We start from the raw sequence: 16,473 nt of genomic DNA on the forward strand, positions 1-16,473 counted from the left end.
ACTAGAATAACAAGTGCTACATGTCAGCTTTGTAGACAATATTTTGTATGTCGTGCATACAGATAAGTGTGTGTAAGTCATGTATTTGACACATGCATTAATACTTTTTGTGAACCTACACTTTTAGATCTGTGAATGTTTTTAATGTTCAATCTTTCTTGTATTCAGCACTGATCTGTACCTGTATCAGATTATAAGCTTTGTGGTACTATATATATTTCTGTATACTAAGAAAATACATAGGAAACACATGTAAATCATGTGATATGTTGTCTGTTTTTGATGAGAACATAAATCTGTTGTCACAATAGAACAATACTAAACTTAGCACAAAAAGTAAGGAAATTTGTGTTTGGTAGATTATTTCTTTGTTGTAACAATGCTTCTTGGCAATAAATCTTATACCGTTGGAAAGCCTGTTTATTTCGCTTTTAAATGGTGCCACATTTGTAAGGAACATGCATTTGTGGGATGAGCAGCAGAGCTGAGTATCAATTAATAACTGAAATTATTAATTAAAAGCAACTAAAAAGTCATTTAAGTGATTGTAAATATTGTTATTTATGAATTTGTCAGGCAGTGGAAGAAGAACCTGGGGCTCCTGAAGATGCAAAAAGGATATATTTTGTTGTTTTTCATTAGCATGTATGAAGGTTTTAATTGCATGCTGTAACAAGGAAAGGTACCAGTACCACTAAATTTCATTTCATTCATAATCTGTGTTATTGTTTGTAAACTAAATGAATGACAAATTCCTGCTTTGGAAATGCTTGATTACTTCTGCAAGAAATAATTCCAATCAAAATGAGGTTCAAATGTAGAACCTGGAAGAGAAAAGGGATGTGCTTGGTGTGACTTATAAAAATCATTTGAATCTTGTCAAAAAAGACATTACCTTGCCTGACAATGCTATTAATTTGTTTCATCAAAGTACAATTAAAAGGGAATGCATCAATTACATTTTTGTCTGGTACTCACAATGTTTGATTAACTGTCTTTTCTGTTTCAATTAGTTCTGATACAAAATAAGGTACAGTAAGCTTGGGTTTGGGTAGAAGTTACTGTAGGATGTTTTACTTCTAAGGCTAAGACTCAATTTTGTATGAAAATAAAGGTGTATTTGTATGGTGCATCCTGCGGGGTGACATCTTTTTTGCTACTGTTTCTCAAAATATGTATTGCACTCTACTTGTTAAGTGGACATTTACATGCACATAGTCTGATTGTTAAATGTTTAGTTACGATATGATTTTTATGACACAGGTGTGAGCAAGGCAGACATGTCTCACCCTGCAGAAAATTCTCATCCTCACACAATTGAGATTTGATGTTTCGCCATGACAGAGGAAGTTGCTATAACTTTATTGTAAATGCTCCAATCTGCACCAAACTTTACATGTTTGATAAGACTCCCGGCCTTAACGCGTGTGCATGACAATATTCCATCAGTGATGCAAACTGGCTGAATAGCGCCCCATACGAAATTTCAGTAAAGCAGCCCCAACAGCAGGCAAAATAGTGGACAAAGGAAGTGATGTTTATCTCCTTCTTGCATCGTATGAAAACACCCCGGGTCTAAAGACATCTATATGCCCATCACAGAAGCCCTTCGATTGCGCCGCGGCCCAACGTGCGCAAGGGCGCGAAGGCTCGTTCAACGCTGCTTGCAGCTTTAATTTTTTTTTTTTTTTTTTTACATGTACACTAGCATCACAAATAACAGGATGTTTTTTTTCCCCCTGTTGGGTGTAAGAGGCTGTGACATAAAGAGCAGAACCTCCGTGTAGTGTAGGAACTGACTATGGTACACAGCTTATGTGAGACTGAAAGTAAACTTCCCATGCCTGAGTAGAGGTCAACCTCTATCTCTGCCACCCACCACCTCTGCAGACATCTCTACCTGCGTCTCCTGTCATGGCTCAGCTCAGAAGCCTGTGCAAAGACTCAATCTAAGTCCTGTTTTTTTCTTTTTTTTCCCCATTATGATCTTTGACATCATCCATCATTATAAAGTTCATTATCAATATGTTTTCCTTGGCTGTCAGCAGTGTTGGCTAACATGAGGTGATTGATGTGGCCCACCGCTGATGAAACTGCTGCTTGATCCCTGTCATTAATCTAGATTTTACAAGGTGTCATCCTCTGGCCTCTTTTTTCTATAACAGTGCTACAAGGAGCTCCACTCCCGGCTCCACAAAACCAGGTTATGAAAGTGGCCATCACAAGAAATGAAGACAAATAATATTCTAATATGTAAAAAGCTTTGCCACAGGTCATCTGTATGTATGTCAGCATGAGTAATGCTTTGTATACACTATAACTGTGTTACAAAAGGAAACGGAAAGCATTGAGTTGGTACCTTTTTAGTAGAGTAGTGTAGTAGTCTAGTGTCAGTGTCAACTGAGGTGGATGTTTTTTGCATTTGATTTGGCTGGTAATGAACTGTGAAGGTGTCTGTGAGACAAAATCCACAGATTAAAAAGGGGAGATTTTGATCTACAATGCAAATTCCAAAGTTTACCAATATTAAGCATAGCTTAAGGAGATATTAATCACAGTTGGATCCCAGGAGCATTAATTCTGGTCTCATATTCCTTCCATAAAGCACCTCAGAAAAAGAAGAAACAGTCCATTATTGGAGATGAATTCTGCCACCCACTAGTTTTATGCATCTTTGAGGGAATATACATCCTTGCTCAGGATAAGTAGCCTCACTTGCAGTTTGTCATTTCCTACTCAGACAATGAAACACTAATTCTACTGCAGCACACCATCCATCTAACCACGGGTTTCTCTCATGCAGAAAAATTGAATTTCCTGCTGTCAGTGCTCCTGCTCCAGTCAGTACAATCACATGTTTATTATAAGGGGAAGTCACCATGAAAGCAAGATCCAAGACTATCATAAAGATGAACAACCAGATTCCTAAAGAATCAGTGCCAGTTACTAATGGGTATTATTTGAAGTTTTTCAGTACTGGTACCAATACATTACCTCACTTTCTGTACTAATCCAAAAAATAATTGTTTAAGACCTTCCAGACGTGGAACCTGTAACACTACTACTTTTGTCTATCGGGTAAACATTACAGTAACATATTTCCTGGCATTCAAACATACAGCAGGTCTCTATTTGTAAAATGTCCCATAAATACTCTGTTTAAAGCCCCCCTCCAGTGTATTTTGGCATTTTTAGGATATTTCATGTTTTTCTGAGTTACTTCCTGACAATGTTGATTAGCCACACTGTTCACCAAATATTTTTTGACAAATAATTTTGCGCTCAGAGTTAAAATTCTAAAGGTTAAAATTCAAGTTGTTAAAATGGAATGATGACATATGACTATAATATAATGCTGCAGTCATATGTATGACTACAGTAGAATGCTGCAGTCATTAGTCATCCTCATAAAATCCTTTTGTTTTTGTGAGCATCACATAGACTACTGATACAGTATATAGCACCTTTGTTTGAAACCAAATACTACAAAGGATTGATGCAAATATAATAATTAATTTCAATTAACACTCTCTAACCAAAATCAGCACAGAAAATAGTGTTTAATGTGGTTAAAGTCAGTAAATCAATCTACATTGATCTATAAATGAATGTAGGTGATTCTTACAGTATGTTGTCCACAGATGCTTTATACTGCATAAAAAGTTTCTCCCTCAGTTAATTAAATCCCTGCAGCATCTGAAGGCAGCAAGATAGATGTGTTGATAAGTTTGCAGCCTGTGAGTAGTGCCCCGCCAGAGCGCAGTGCCGTTGCACATGGCCGTTCACTGTATTTACCTTTATTAAATCACCTGATGTCATCAAGATGCTACAGAATAATCACAAACACTTCTACACATATCAGACTGGTCGGTTATAACTCAATATTCTGCCTTTTTATGAAGGAGACATCGGGTTAGCAGGGTTCATCATAGCCTCTTTTCTAACTTTGTTTTTAGCAAAAGTAGTGTCTCATGTTTCATCCTTGAAACACATGCAAACACTGTTGTGTAGCATTAATTACTAAACTATGTGACCGTGTATGAGGTGAGATACATTAGAATTACTGCTGAGATAGCACCTGTCATAATCATATAAACAGCTTTACCAAATCAATTTCTTGATTTTCTATTTCTATTGTTATCATAGTAACTAACTGATGAAAAAAACAACTCCATCTGTCTTCAAGTGCAGATTTGTGGTTGTGTGTTCATGTCATGACGCTCTGAACTGTCCAGACATTTCCTGAGGAAAAGTCTGTTTGCTGAGCTGTTGTGATCATGTTCAACTGTGATTGGCACAACTGTTTCAGAGCTACAGTATGAGAGCAGTGATGTCACTGGCTGAGAGAGTATTTAATAATCACCACACCCACTGATTAATATTCACCTTCATCCAGCCCTTTTGCACATTGCACTACTGCACATACATGAAGCAAAATAGCAGGTGCGCATGGAGATGTCCATACAGGCGTGATGATGTCCTTCTTCTGTCCTTCAGCCCTTCCCCAGATGTTCCTGCTGTTGTTTGTTGCTGCTAGTCATGTATCTATTGTTGCTGCTGTTGTACAAGCTAACTAGCTAATAGTAGCTTGATAGCTACATTTTTGCAGAAAATACTAAGTTAACATTAACGTTAGCCCCTTAGCAATTGAAGGTAAATTTGGTTGAAAATTTTCGACCAGTCTGCTGAGTTGAAAGCGTTTTATCACTGGCAGCTATTGAGATAAACTATCTTTTCAACATGTATTGTTGGTTTAGTAAGCTGAAGTGTGGTCTTTGTGTTCACAAATATATACTGTAATAAACCTTGCTTAGGTATGAATATTAAATACTGGACTGGGTGAAAAGCTACTGCCGCCACCACCCCCCCCCCCCCCTCCACATTGACAACAATATACAGACTTTCTTTTACAGACAACAGCATTGTCTTAGTGGACCGAGGATAAGACTGGCCCAGCTATAATGTAATAAGGGGGGAAAGGGTAGTTTGTTTTTAAAGATAAAAATCAGGTGGAGAGCAACACATGGTCACCAGGGAAGACAACAGAACTATATTGAGTCAAAGATTAATTTATTGCCAGTATCATACAATAAATTGAAACTAGGCTAAACAATGAAACTATAAATGCACTACTGAAACTAATAAATACTGAAATAATATATTACTAAAACTACAAATTAATAAAATATAAACTATTAAACTATAAAATATTGAAACTAAAAACACAAACTATAAAATGCTAAAACTATAAAAATGTTCAAATGCACTCAAAGAAGCCCAACCCAGATAAGACTCCTCAATGCTGTAATACACAGTCCAATTTGAGGAAGTGGTATAGTCCACCAGTGCGGCAGGCCTTTGCGAACCCATCGGCAACCAACCTTATTGCTCTGGAGGGGGGAGGAGACGCCGGCCCTTTCCTCGTGGTGGAGGCTCATCAGCAGTCCACACTGTCTTTTCGAAACCGCAGCCACCCCACATGGGCCGCTGGCCACCACTACTCACTGAAGACACAAGACACATTCTGCAGTAACTCGCCCTCATGAACATGACGCTGCACTAAGACCAAGCGTACTCTTCTCTTTGTACTCACGCTTTTGGGCAGAGTTCGTACTCTGCCCGTCATGTGTCGCACCATAGCATGCTGTTTCGCTCTGGTTCTGCTCCGGCTCTCTCTGGTACATCCTCTGGCTGTCTGGAGGGGAACGGCACTTTGGAGGGCTGGGGAGTGTCACCCCGCCTGCGGTCTCAGGCTGCCATGGTGAGGCAGCTTGCGGCCCTTCTCCCTCTTCCCCCGTGATTCCACCACGCTCATTTTTTACTCTTTTCATTGTTTATGTAGTAGTTGTGTTGTTTGGTGAAACAGTGTTTGGTGGAGGAGGCGGCTGCCGGCCTGCCTGGTCAGCATGGCTGCAGGTGGAAGCTCCAGTTTACACAGACTAACACGCTGACATGCCATCAAACTTTCTCCGGCTGTTGGGCGTTCAGTTGAAGAGTGTAGTCTGGCTGTAGGTAAGATTGTTGGCTATGACCCTAACAGAGGAAGTTGCTATAACTTTATTGTACATGCTCCAGTCTGCACCAAACTTTACATGTTTGATAAGAGTCCCGGCCTGAACACGTCGACATGACAATATTCCATCAGTGATGCAAACTGGCTGAATAGCGCCCCCTACAAAATAGCAGCAAAGCAGCCCCAGCAGCAGGCAAAACAGTGGACAAAGAAAGTGATTTTTATCTCCTTCTTGCAGTGTCTGAAAACAGCCCGGGTCTGAAGATATCTACATGCCCGTGACAGAAGCCCTTCGACTGCACCGCGGCCGACGTGCACGGAGGCGCGAGGGCCCGTTCATCGCTGCTTGCAGCTTTAATTACAGTTCATAACTTGTAAAATAGATCCAAATGGCCTGAAAGCACCTGAAAAAGCAAACAAATATTCAATGTTGACTATGCACACTATTTGTAATCCTCACTTGTCCAACTCTGCAATCACACAACTATCTTGAGTTGTCCAATTATGTGAACAATCACAAGTCATCAATATGATAATCTTTTCCATCTCTTTCCATCCCATTTGACATGAGTTCAGCATTATTACAGGGGCTTGATCCTTGGAAGGACCAGTCTATAAAAGTTTGTTCTCCAGAGGTTGTGACTACCATGCTGAACCTGCTCCCTCTCCCCACATGCTTCACACTGCAGTTAGCAAAACTAGTGGATGACCCTCGTCATCTGATGAAAAGCCCATACAATGGTGCATGTCAAAATGACAGAAAAAGTTTGCAGATTGCATCATAGTTTTACAGAAAACATAGCACTCACTCGGTCATTGTGGTCAACACATTACAATAAAACCCTAGTGCAGCTGCAAAGGTGTAGTTTTGTGCCAACAGCTTAGTTATTTCTTCGGTGTCAGCCCTGCAGAGAAGGAGCCTGCAGCCTTTGGGATTGCCCATCTGATCCACTTCCTTCCTCTGGCTGTGTTCGAAATTTGCATACTAGCGTATTGCCTACTACATACTCAATCAGTATGTACTGCATACTGCCTACTAAATGAGTTGTTCAAAGGCATACTATGCAGGATTTCCCTAAAAACAATGTATAGACTCATACAAAAAGAATTCCTCTCAACCATCACTTATAACACACTAGAAGTGTGTGGCGGTGTATTTATCTACAGAGACCCTGCCCTCTGCCTGTATATTCTTACATTTTTTATTATTTTGCTGTCTTCAGGAAGTTTCTGGGCATCAACCTCTGGGCAGTGGGTGTATAGCCCCCAGCCAATAACAGCATGCAGGGTGTGAGGTCGGGACTCTATAAAAATGTAGCAAGCAGGTTACATTGCTGTCTCCGTCTTTCCTCTGCTTTCTGTCTGTGTCTTCTGTTTGAATGAGGGTGGGCTGAGCCACACACACACACACACACATAAACACGCAGAGCAGATCAGAGCAGACCAGACCAGACCAGACGATCATCTCAGGAGTTGAGCTGCCAGAGGCCAAGATGACGGGCTGCTCTCGCCTGGCCAGCAGCTCCCCATTTCTCCAAAAACGTTGCAGCAAGTTTCCAAACAGGCATTATTTGGATAAACTGACCACATATTGGGAATCTAAATGGTTACTCACTCACCTGTAAAAATATTAAAACTTAATAAAGTGACATTAACTAGAGCAAAAATTACAACAGCTTTTAGCCTGGCTCAAAATCTCACCATTGCGCAGTCTGAACAAACATAATGCATTCTGGGGTGGTTGAGTATGTCCAGTAAGTTTACACCACATACACAGAAATTCTTCCTAATCTAGTATACGTCCAGGCATTTCTCATGAACACAAAATCCACATACTATGCAGTTGGAACGTACTACGCACTCAATTTGACGTCATACTTAATATGAATAGTACCTTAGTTTGTCATTCTGAACATAGCCCCTCTCACATCCCCTATATCTTCATCCCAACACACTGCTATCAGCCTGCATGCTGAAAAACCTGTGTGTGTGAGAGTGTAAGTGTATACGTGTGTGTAGACTGCTCCTTGACAGTGATGGATGGGACCTTGCTGCTGCCTCCACCCTCCTTGCCACTCACTTGCTGACTGAGCCCTATGCCTTATTCATGAGATTTGGGGGCAGGGAAAAAAAGATTCCAAAAGGTTTAAGAATATGTTAAGGGAACTCTCTTGGATGTCAACTGACTTGTCAGGTCATGTGTCAAGTGGTGTTAAGCAAAAAGAGTCTTGAGGTTTCTACTTGGACGGCTGTGGCAAATGAGAAAAGGAACAGAGCCCCCACCCAAACACCACCTACCCTGCTTCTACACACCCCCACTCTTTCACCTATATGGTTAACCAGCCTTGGAACAAAGGAAACTGCTAGTTGCCTGAGGGAAGACCTACCACAGGTCTTAATCATGAGGCAAGTTTAAAGTCGATGTCAATAGTGTCAAGTTAATGTGAAATGTGTTTTTAATGTCTTCTATATGTATATATATTTTTATTGGGTGCTGGCAACAATCACATAAACTTCCAGTTCCTAATAGGTACAGACCCACTTTTTTCTCATACTTTTGAACTACCTTAACAAAACACAACAACAGCAGGAGTCACAACTTTACAAACATGGTACAGAGCAAAATGGAGAAATGGAAAAAAAAAGACACCACACACACCACCAGGCTGACATAAATACATTCACATTCCTAGAGTATGCCATAATTGGTTCCAGTGTTGCTAATTAGGTAGAACAAAGTTCAGTCCACAGGGGTCCACTGTGTCCAAGACTGGTTGCCATATCTTAATAAATCCCTCGACATTGTCATGAAGGGTGAAGGTCAGAGGGAGTATTTTTAGAACCTCCTTATACCAATTATCCAGCGCAGGGGTGTCCTTAGAAATCCAGAATTTGAGAATGGTCTTCCTTGCTATATATAAGAGCATTCCAATCAATTTAGCGTTGTGGCTGTTCCTTGCACTGTCTACTTTAGCTGACAAAATACACTGAAGAGATAATAGTTCCAAATCAAATCCAATCAAGTTCAACTTTCAACAACAGCTCAACTTTCACTCACAAAACTTTTGTATCTTTGCACTCTTCCAAAACATTTGTGAATAGGTGCCAATTTCTAAATCACATTTAGTACATTTAGGAGAGCTTAAGCCAAGCTTGCCCCTCAACAATGGTGTACAATGAAGCCTGTGTAATATTTTGCATTGTGTCTCTCTATCAGTATTACAGCTTAGAGTAGAAAGTGTACTTTCTATAACTGTTGCTCAGATATTTTCTTCTATCTGAACTTCTATATCAACCTGCCATTGCCTTTGGATGTGATTAGTAGAATGATTAAAATTTGAATCAAAGGTTTCATAAACATGAGATATAAATCTTTTTGGTATGGGTTGTTTAAGAATGTCTTCCAAGAAAGACCCATTTGGAGTGTGTATGTTTTTGGTATATAATGTCTTCTCTGTAAATAGTGGAAAATTTCTCCATATGGGAGCCAGAAGTGAAAAATGTTTTTTGAGTTTAAAACATACCTTAATCATGTACCTCAAGTTTTACCTTCTTATCATTTACAAAAGGACGGTCCTTTAGTGTCAGTATACCACAGTTTCTAGACTCCATATCAACCCACGTATTTGTAACATCTGGATTAACCCATTCATTTATATATCGCATTTGAGCTGCCCAGTACTATAACCACATATCTGGGACTCCCAGTCCCCATTGTTCTTTGCCTCTTTGTAATTTACCTATTTTTATTCAAACCTTTTTACCCTGCCAAATTGTGTAAACATTTTATCTAGACCTACAAAAAAACCCAAACTGTTGGGAATTGAGCTTAGCAACATCTGTAGGGGGTACAGCAACCTAGGTAGTATATTCATTTTGAGCACACTTATCCTGTCCAACCAGGAAATACATAGGGTTCCCCACCTATGCAAGTCTTCCTTAATACGTATTATGATTGATTTAAGATTAAGCTTGACCGGCTCTTCCAAGATATGTTATGTCCTTAGGTGAACGATGAAAAGGAAAGCCACTAGGTCGAGCAGAGCCTGCCAGAGCACCAATGGGCATGGCTTCTGTTTTTAATAAGTTCACCTTAAAACCTGATATGTGTCCAAATTGTTGTAAACATTCAAGTAGACATGGTATGGTAGTATCTATCTCAAATAAGTACAACAGAATGTTGTCCACATAAAGAGAAATTTTGTGTACTGTGCCTTTAATGTTGAAGCCCCTAAACCCTGAGGTGGTTCTAACGAGCTTTGCTAAGGGCTCAATAACCAATGCAAACAGAAGGGGGCTAAGGGGGCATCCTCGACGGGTTCCACGCTCTAATGGACAAGGGTCTGAGCAATAGGAATTAGTAACAACAGCTGCTTTAGGGGACCAATACAGCAATTTTACCCAGTCAGTGAATTCTGTACCTACTTTAAATTTTTCCATAGCATAGAAAAAGAAGGGCAATTCAACCCTATTGAATGCTTTTAATGTATCCAGAGATACCACCCGACCCCATACATCTTTATCCCTGGCTAACTGTATTATGTTCAGAAGCCTCCTGATGTTATTGTCGCAGGATAGATATTTTACCGGCTTGGGTGATTGCAGCTGTTCCATTGGTTCCCAAGGCCCAATCAAGAGGGAGGCCAATCTATAAAGGGGAGAGGTGTCCATCTCTCTGCCTCTCACTCTTTGGCCTTGGAGGGCCCGCCCACTTCTGGTGGCCGCGCTTCCGTCTGATGGTAGCTCACCGGTTGCAGGTAAATGTGTACTGGCTGCACTGTTTGCGTTGATTTAAACTGTTTGGTTGGCGCTTCATGATTTTCATCATCGCAGACTTTTTGCTGACTCCTCCTGCCCCCCCGGTCTGCCAGAACCCGGTGTTTGATGCATCGTTAACGCTCATTAACAGATCGCTTGTCGGACGGTCTGTATGCCTCATGCTCTGTCTCCTCAAGCCTCCACTTTTTTAGCCTGCCTGTGTTAACAGGGCTCTGTTTACCAAAGGTATGGTTAGCCATCACGGCTAACCATAGCCTCAGGCTCCATCTGCTCTGCCTGGTCTGGTGTGGTGCTGCATGGTGCAGCTGTCCTGGGTCTGTGTGGCCTGCTGTCCTTTCCAGCCACTGCCGTGGCTGCAACAGCTCATCGATCTGTGCTTGGGAGCGGGTGTGTGTCGGCCTGCTGGCAGCCAGAGTCTGGGTCCCAATTGTGGGGTTAATTTAATTTAATTTGATCAACTTTGGGTTGAGTTATCTTTTCGTTTGATTTCCTATTCAGTTGGGTATGGTTTGTGGTTTATTTTGCATTAGTAGTTTTATGTAATTGTGATTCCGATCATTTGTATACATCCATTGTTTAGTTTGTTAAGCGGAATTTGGTTCTTTATTTATTTATTTATTTTTTTGTATTTTGTTTCATGTGTTTTTGGATTTACCTTGTTTCATTGTATAATGCTTTTCTTAGCTTATTTTTGGTTTCATTCTACTTTGGTTAGATTAGAATTAACTTTTTCTGTTTCCTTAGTTTAATGTTTTGGCAGCTTAGGGTTTTGTTGTGTACATTTACTTGGCTGCCAACAGTATTTTTTGTTTATTTGGGTTTGGGTTTCTTTTGTGTTGTTAACCCCACTAATTGTTGTCTCCCTTTTCAGTTGCTGAGAGCTGCCAGTGGTGGTCCCTGGTGTCCTGGTGGTGGTTTCCCCATTTGAGTGTGTGTGCTGTGCATCCCCTTTTTTTGTTTTTTTAGTTTTTCACACATGATCGGGGTGATTTTGTTTTCCCTGGATTCCTCTCAGTCCTGACTCACGTTCCCCTACTGGTAAGCCTCGGCACCGATTAGGTTCCCCCTTTTTTTTTGTACAGTTTAATTGTTATAATAAATAATATATTTTAACTGGAACCACGTCCTGTCTGTCTATTCAGCAAATGAACCTCCATGCTTTGTGGGTTGTTTCACCACCTTGATTATTCCTAGGGTGAAATTCCCTCGGTGGTGTAGTTGTAAAGTGTTCTAATTACTCCTCGCTTGCTAGTCCTCCCCTTCGTTATATCACCACATTATCACAGGAACTTCTTCCTTTAATAAAGCCTGTTTGGTGCGGTTTTACTAAAATTGATATTAGTGGTTCAAGCTTCAAAGTGAAGACCTTAGACAAAATCATTGCGTCTACATTAATGAGCAACACAGGTCTGTAAGACACTCGGTCTTCAGGATCCTTGTTTGTTTTTTCAAGACCAAACAGATGTTAGCTAATGACAAGAAAACAACTTATCAAGTTCGTCTTTGGAGCTGTTATTGTCGGATTTATACAATGACTTGTAACATGACACACAAATGGAATTAATGTTTTTCCTGTCAAAATATCTTTCCCCTCCCGAATCTCTAATCCCTGCTATGGTATAATTTTGTTTCTGGTTGAATAGATGTGCCAAATATTTACTAGGTTTGTTCCCATATTGATAAAATGACATAGAAGCTTCCTCATTGAGAATTGAATTTAGCGCTGCTCTGATAGTTTGTATTTTAATGAAATTTGTTTTAGTTGGATTAGATTTGTGAGCTAACTCTGCCTTTTTTAAATCTGCTTCCGCTTTGTTTTGCTTCAGCAGCAATGTTTTCTTTCGGTGTGACCTGTATGAGATGGTGAATCCTCAAAAGTAAGCTTTTGCAGAAGAAATTCAGGATTTGTTTCATTGTTGCCATTCCTATCAAAAAGTAAATCTATCTCTGCCTCCATCTTTTTTTTCTTTTTAAATTCCTTGTTGTTAAATAGATATGATGGAAATCACCATCTTTGTGTACCTGATATTGTCACATCCTGCCTGGCCTTTGTGTTTTTTGGACTCTCTGTGTTTTTGTGTTCTTTGGCGTTTCCTGTGTCCTTCTGAGGGATGCTCCATCAAGCTGGCTAACGGGATAGCCTGGCTTATTTCGATAAGCCTTGCTAATTTAAGTGAGAGTTCCGTTCCATCACTGCGGTTTGAGTCCCAATTTAGTAACCATGGTAACTTATTCAGCAGAACTAGCCTGCTCTGTGGCAGGCTAACGGTCAAGCTTAATTCAGCTACATGTCAAAGAATGTCTGACGGACGGAAACAGACTCTCAAAAGACGGTTCCATCAAGTGTCTTTTTACACTCAAACCCTTTTATTTAAAAGCTTAGCATTTATAATTTAAGAAATAAAAGTGTACCAGGGTTATTTTGAAGTTTATTTATTCATTCACTCATTTTGTTCAAGCTGTGAAGAGAAAAAGAAAATTAAAGTCCAAACCATGCCCTGCTGTGTTTAAATGTATACAGTGATCAGCTGCTTATATGGATTAAAAAGCTCTGAGACAGAATCATTTCTATATAACATTTATGCTGTTTAAATAAGTCGTCTATACAAATCAAGTAGTCTGCCTACAGTATTCATTTTGGGTCTCTTCATCATATGGAAAAACATTTTAAACCACATAAATCTATTTTTGTACTTTACTCCCATGATAAGGGGCTGCTGCTGCCTGCACACTGACATCATGACATAGACAAAGTAATTTTCTCTCAATGACAAACGCAGTCTCCCCGAAACTTATGACAATAAAAGGGGGGCGGGGGGAGGGGTGATATTTGACCCGGACAGATATGATCATTATAAGTGGCTTCCTCTGTACTTATATCCTTCTCCAGTTTCCAGTTAATTTTTAACTTTGAGTGATGCTTGTAAATGGACATCCTGTGAAAGAGAAAATGTGTCAAAGAGTATGATAATGTTGGAAAGTTCTCTTAAGTTGCCTACACCATAATTTTAAATATACATCTGATATTATTTTGCTTAGTGATAATATAACCACAATCACTGATCTGAATGCTCATTTATTAACAAATAAAGATAAAACCATGAATGGGAACAAGCGCTGCTTTTCACTTCCACCACGCAGATTCATCAAGCTGGATGTCGGGATTGAACCATCAACCTTCCAGTAATAAGTTCTCTCCTCTAACCTTTAGGCCATCACTGCCCACCTACAGGTATACATTTAATCTGTCATCAATTTTGTCATTTTGTCATCTCCTTCACCTTGTTAATTGCAGCAGTTTTGCCCTTTTTGGTGAAAACTCCTTTATATTCTTCATATAATTTCATCAGCAGGTTTGTTCTGCTGGTGAGAAGAAAACCGCTCTAGTTTTCTCTTCTTTTTGCGACATAGCATCGTCTTTTCTAAAATAGACTATTCTGGGCTGCTTATGTACTCCATGCACACACACACTTCAAGCTTATTCCAGTCTAGCTAGACTTAGCGTTGACTAGACATGGCGAAGCTGCATTAGTGGAACGGCTTGAGCCTCAAGTGAAAGTTGATGTTAATTCTAGCCAGGCTTTCAAGTAAGCGCAGCTTTCTTTAGCTGCGTTGATGGAACACCCCTCAGGTCATATGTTTTGCTTGTTGTGTTGTGTACTTGGGTTTGTGTTCGTGGGTATTCTTGGATGGGTGAGTGTAGGTTGCGTTGAGAGTTTTATTTTCGGGGGTTTTGGTTTTCTGTTGCTCTGTGTTTCCCTTGTGTGTTCATGTATTCCTCCACACCTGGGGGGTGTTCCATCAAGCTGGCTAACGGGATAGCCTGGCTTATTTCGTTAAGCCTCGCTAATTTAAGTGAAAGTTCCGTTCCATCACTTCGGCTTGTATGAGTTCCAGCTTAGTAACCATGGTAACTTAATCGGCAGAACTAGCCTGCTCCGTGGATGGCTAACGGTCAAGCTTAATTCAGCTGCATATCAAAGAATGTCCGACAGACGGAAACAGATGGTTCCGTCAATTGTCTTTTCACACTCACACCGCTTTTCTGTGTTCAGGAAACATAAAATAGAAGAACTATGAGGGACTTTTACAAAAATACTTAAGTAAATCCCCATTTTATTCTTGGTTACTCCTGTATTGGACTGGACCCTTTTATTTAAAAGCTTAGCGTTTATAATTTAAGAAATAAAAGTGTGCCAGCGATATTTTGAAGTTATTTATTTATTCATTCACTAATTTTGTTCAAGCTGTGAAGACAAAAAGAAAATTAAATAAAGTCCAAACCATGTCCTTCTGCTGTGTTTAAATGTAGGTTATACAGTATTAACTGCTTATAGTGAGCAAAATTCACCGCTCTCTTCGCCTGTTCTGCCGCTGGGGAAAAGAAGGAACTTGTCACTGGCAAAAGTCAGAACCTGCTGCTTCAAAAATGCACACAATGTGCTTGAAACAGCTGTACTGTATTTTGAAACAGTCAATAAAATTCAGTAACTCTATATTCATGTAGGGTAATAAATATACAAATGTCAATTCGATGGTACTCTGCATGAGAAATAAAGAAAAAAAAAAGGTTATGATATTATAGTGATATTTGACCCGGACAGATGTGATCACTAAGCAGTTTCCACTGTTCTTATATCCTTCTTCAGTTTCTTTATCTCCAACTGCAACTTAATTTTTAACTTTCATTGCCGCTTGTTAATGGACATTTTGTGGAAGAGAAAATGTGTCAAAGAGTATGATAATGTTGGTAAGTTGGTTCTCTTAAGTTGCAGACACTGTCATTTTAATTATACACCTGATATTATCTAGCCTAGTGATGATATAACCACACTGATCTGAAGGGCAATACTACTGAATGCTGATTTATTAACAAATAAAGATAAGACCATGAGGAGGGACACGCGCTGCTCTTCACTTTCCCCACCCGGACTCATCAAGCCGGATGTGGGGCTTGAACCGTCAACCTTCTAATGATAAGTTCACTCCTCTAACCTTTAGGCCATCACTACCTACCTACAGGTACGCATTTAATCTGTCATCAATGTTGTGCCAAGCCATCTCCTTCACTTTGTTAATTGTAGCAGTATTGGCCTTTTTGGTGGAAACTCCTTTATATTCTTCATATAATTTCATCAGCAGGTTTGTTCTGCTGGTGAGAAGAAAACCGCTCTAGTTTTCTCTTCTTTTTGCGTCATAGCATCGTCTTTTCTAAAATAGACTATTCTGGGCTGCTTATGTACTCCATGCACACACACTCTTCAAGCTTATTCCAGTCTAGCTAGACTTAGCGTTGACTAGACATGGCTAAGCTGCATTAGTGGAACGGCTTGAGCCTCAAATGAAAGTTGACATTAATTCTAGGCCTTTTCAAGTAAGAGCAGCTTTCTTTAGCTGCGTTGATGGAACACCCCTCTGACCTGCATTTGGACTCATTAGCCCTGCCCTGCTCTGTTTTCCCCACACCTGCCCTGCTCCCTGTGTTTCCCCAGCCAATCGGCTCCCTGTCTGTTCACTCCCCTCTCCTGAGTTCTCCACCCATCTCCCCACCTACACCTCATCTACTCGTTAGTTCAGTTACTTTTTAAGTCCTGGTTTTCTGTTCAGTCTTTGTTGGATCATTTGTTCTGTTTGTTCTGTTTTTGCCCTGTTCTATCTTTGACCATCGCAAGAATAAATGT

The 16,473-nt window shown here is 40.1% G+C and overlaps 1 long non-coding RNA gene across 2 annotated transcripts; it reads left to right on the top strand.

Annotated features, from left to right (window-relative positions):
• Positions 1 to 10,557: 10,557 nt before the first annotated feature.
• Positions 10,558 to 11,858, top strand: LOC122981158. Of its 2 annotated transcripts, XR_006403172.1 has the most exons (4): positions 10,558 to 10,770; positions 10,847 to 10,937; positions 11,018 to 11,179; positions 11,664 to 11,858. It is a non-coding gene; the product is annotated as an uncharacterized LOC122981158 (long non-coding RNA). The 2 variants fall into 2 exon arrangements; XR_006403171.1 differs by lacking the exon at positions 11,664 to 11,858 and having other exon boundaries at positions 10,576 to 10,770; positions 11,018 to 11,654.
• The last annotated feature ends 4,615 nt before the right edge of the window (positions 11,859 to 16,473 follow it).

The sequence above is a fragment of the Thunnus albacares genome, chromosome 4 (assembly GCF_914725855.1).
Source record: "Thunnus albacares chromosome 4, fThuAlb1.1, whole genome shotgun sequence".
In the NCBI taxonomy this organism is placed as follows: domain Eukaryota; kingdom Metazoa; phylum Chordata; class Actinopteri; order Scombriformes; family Scombridae; genus Thunnus; species Thunnus albacares.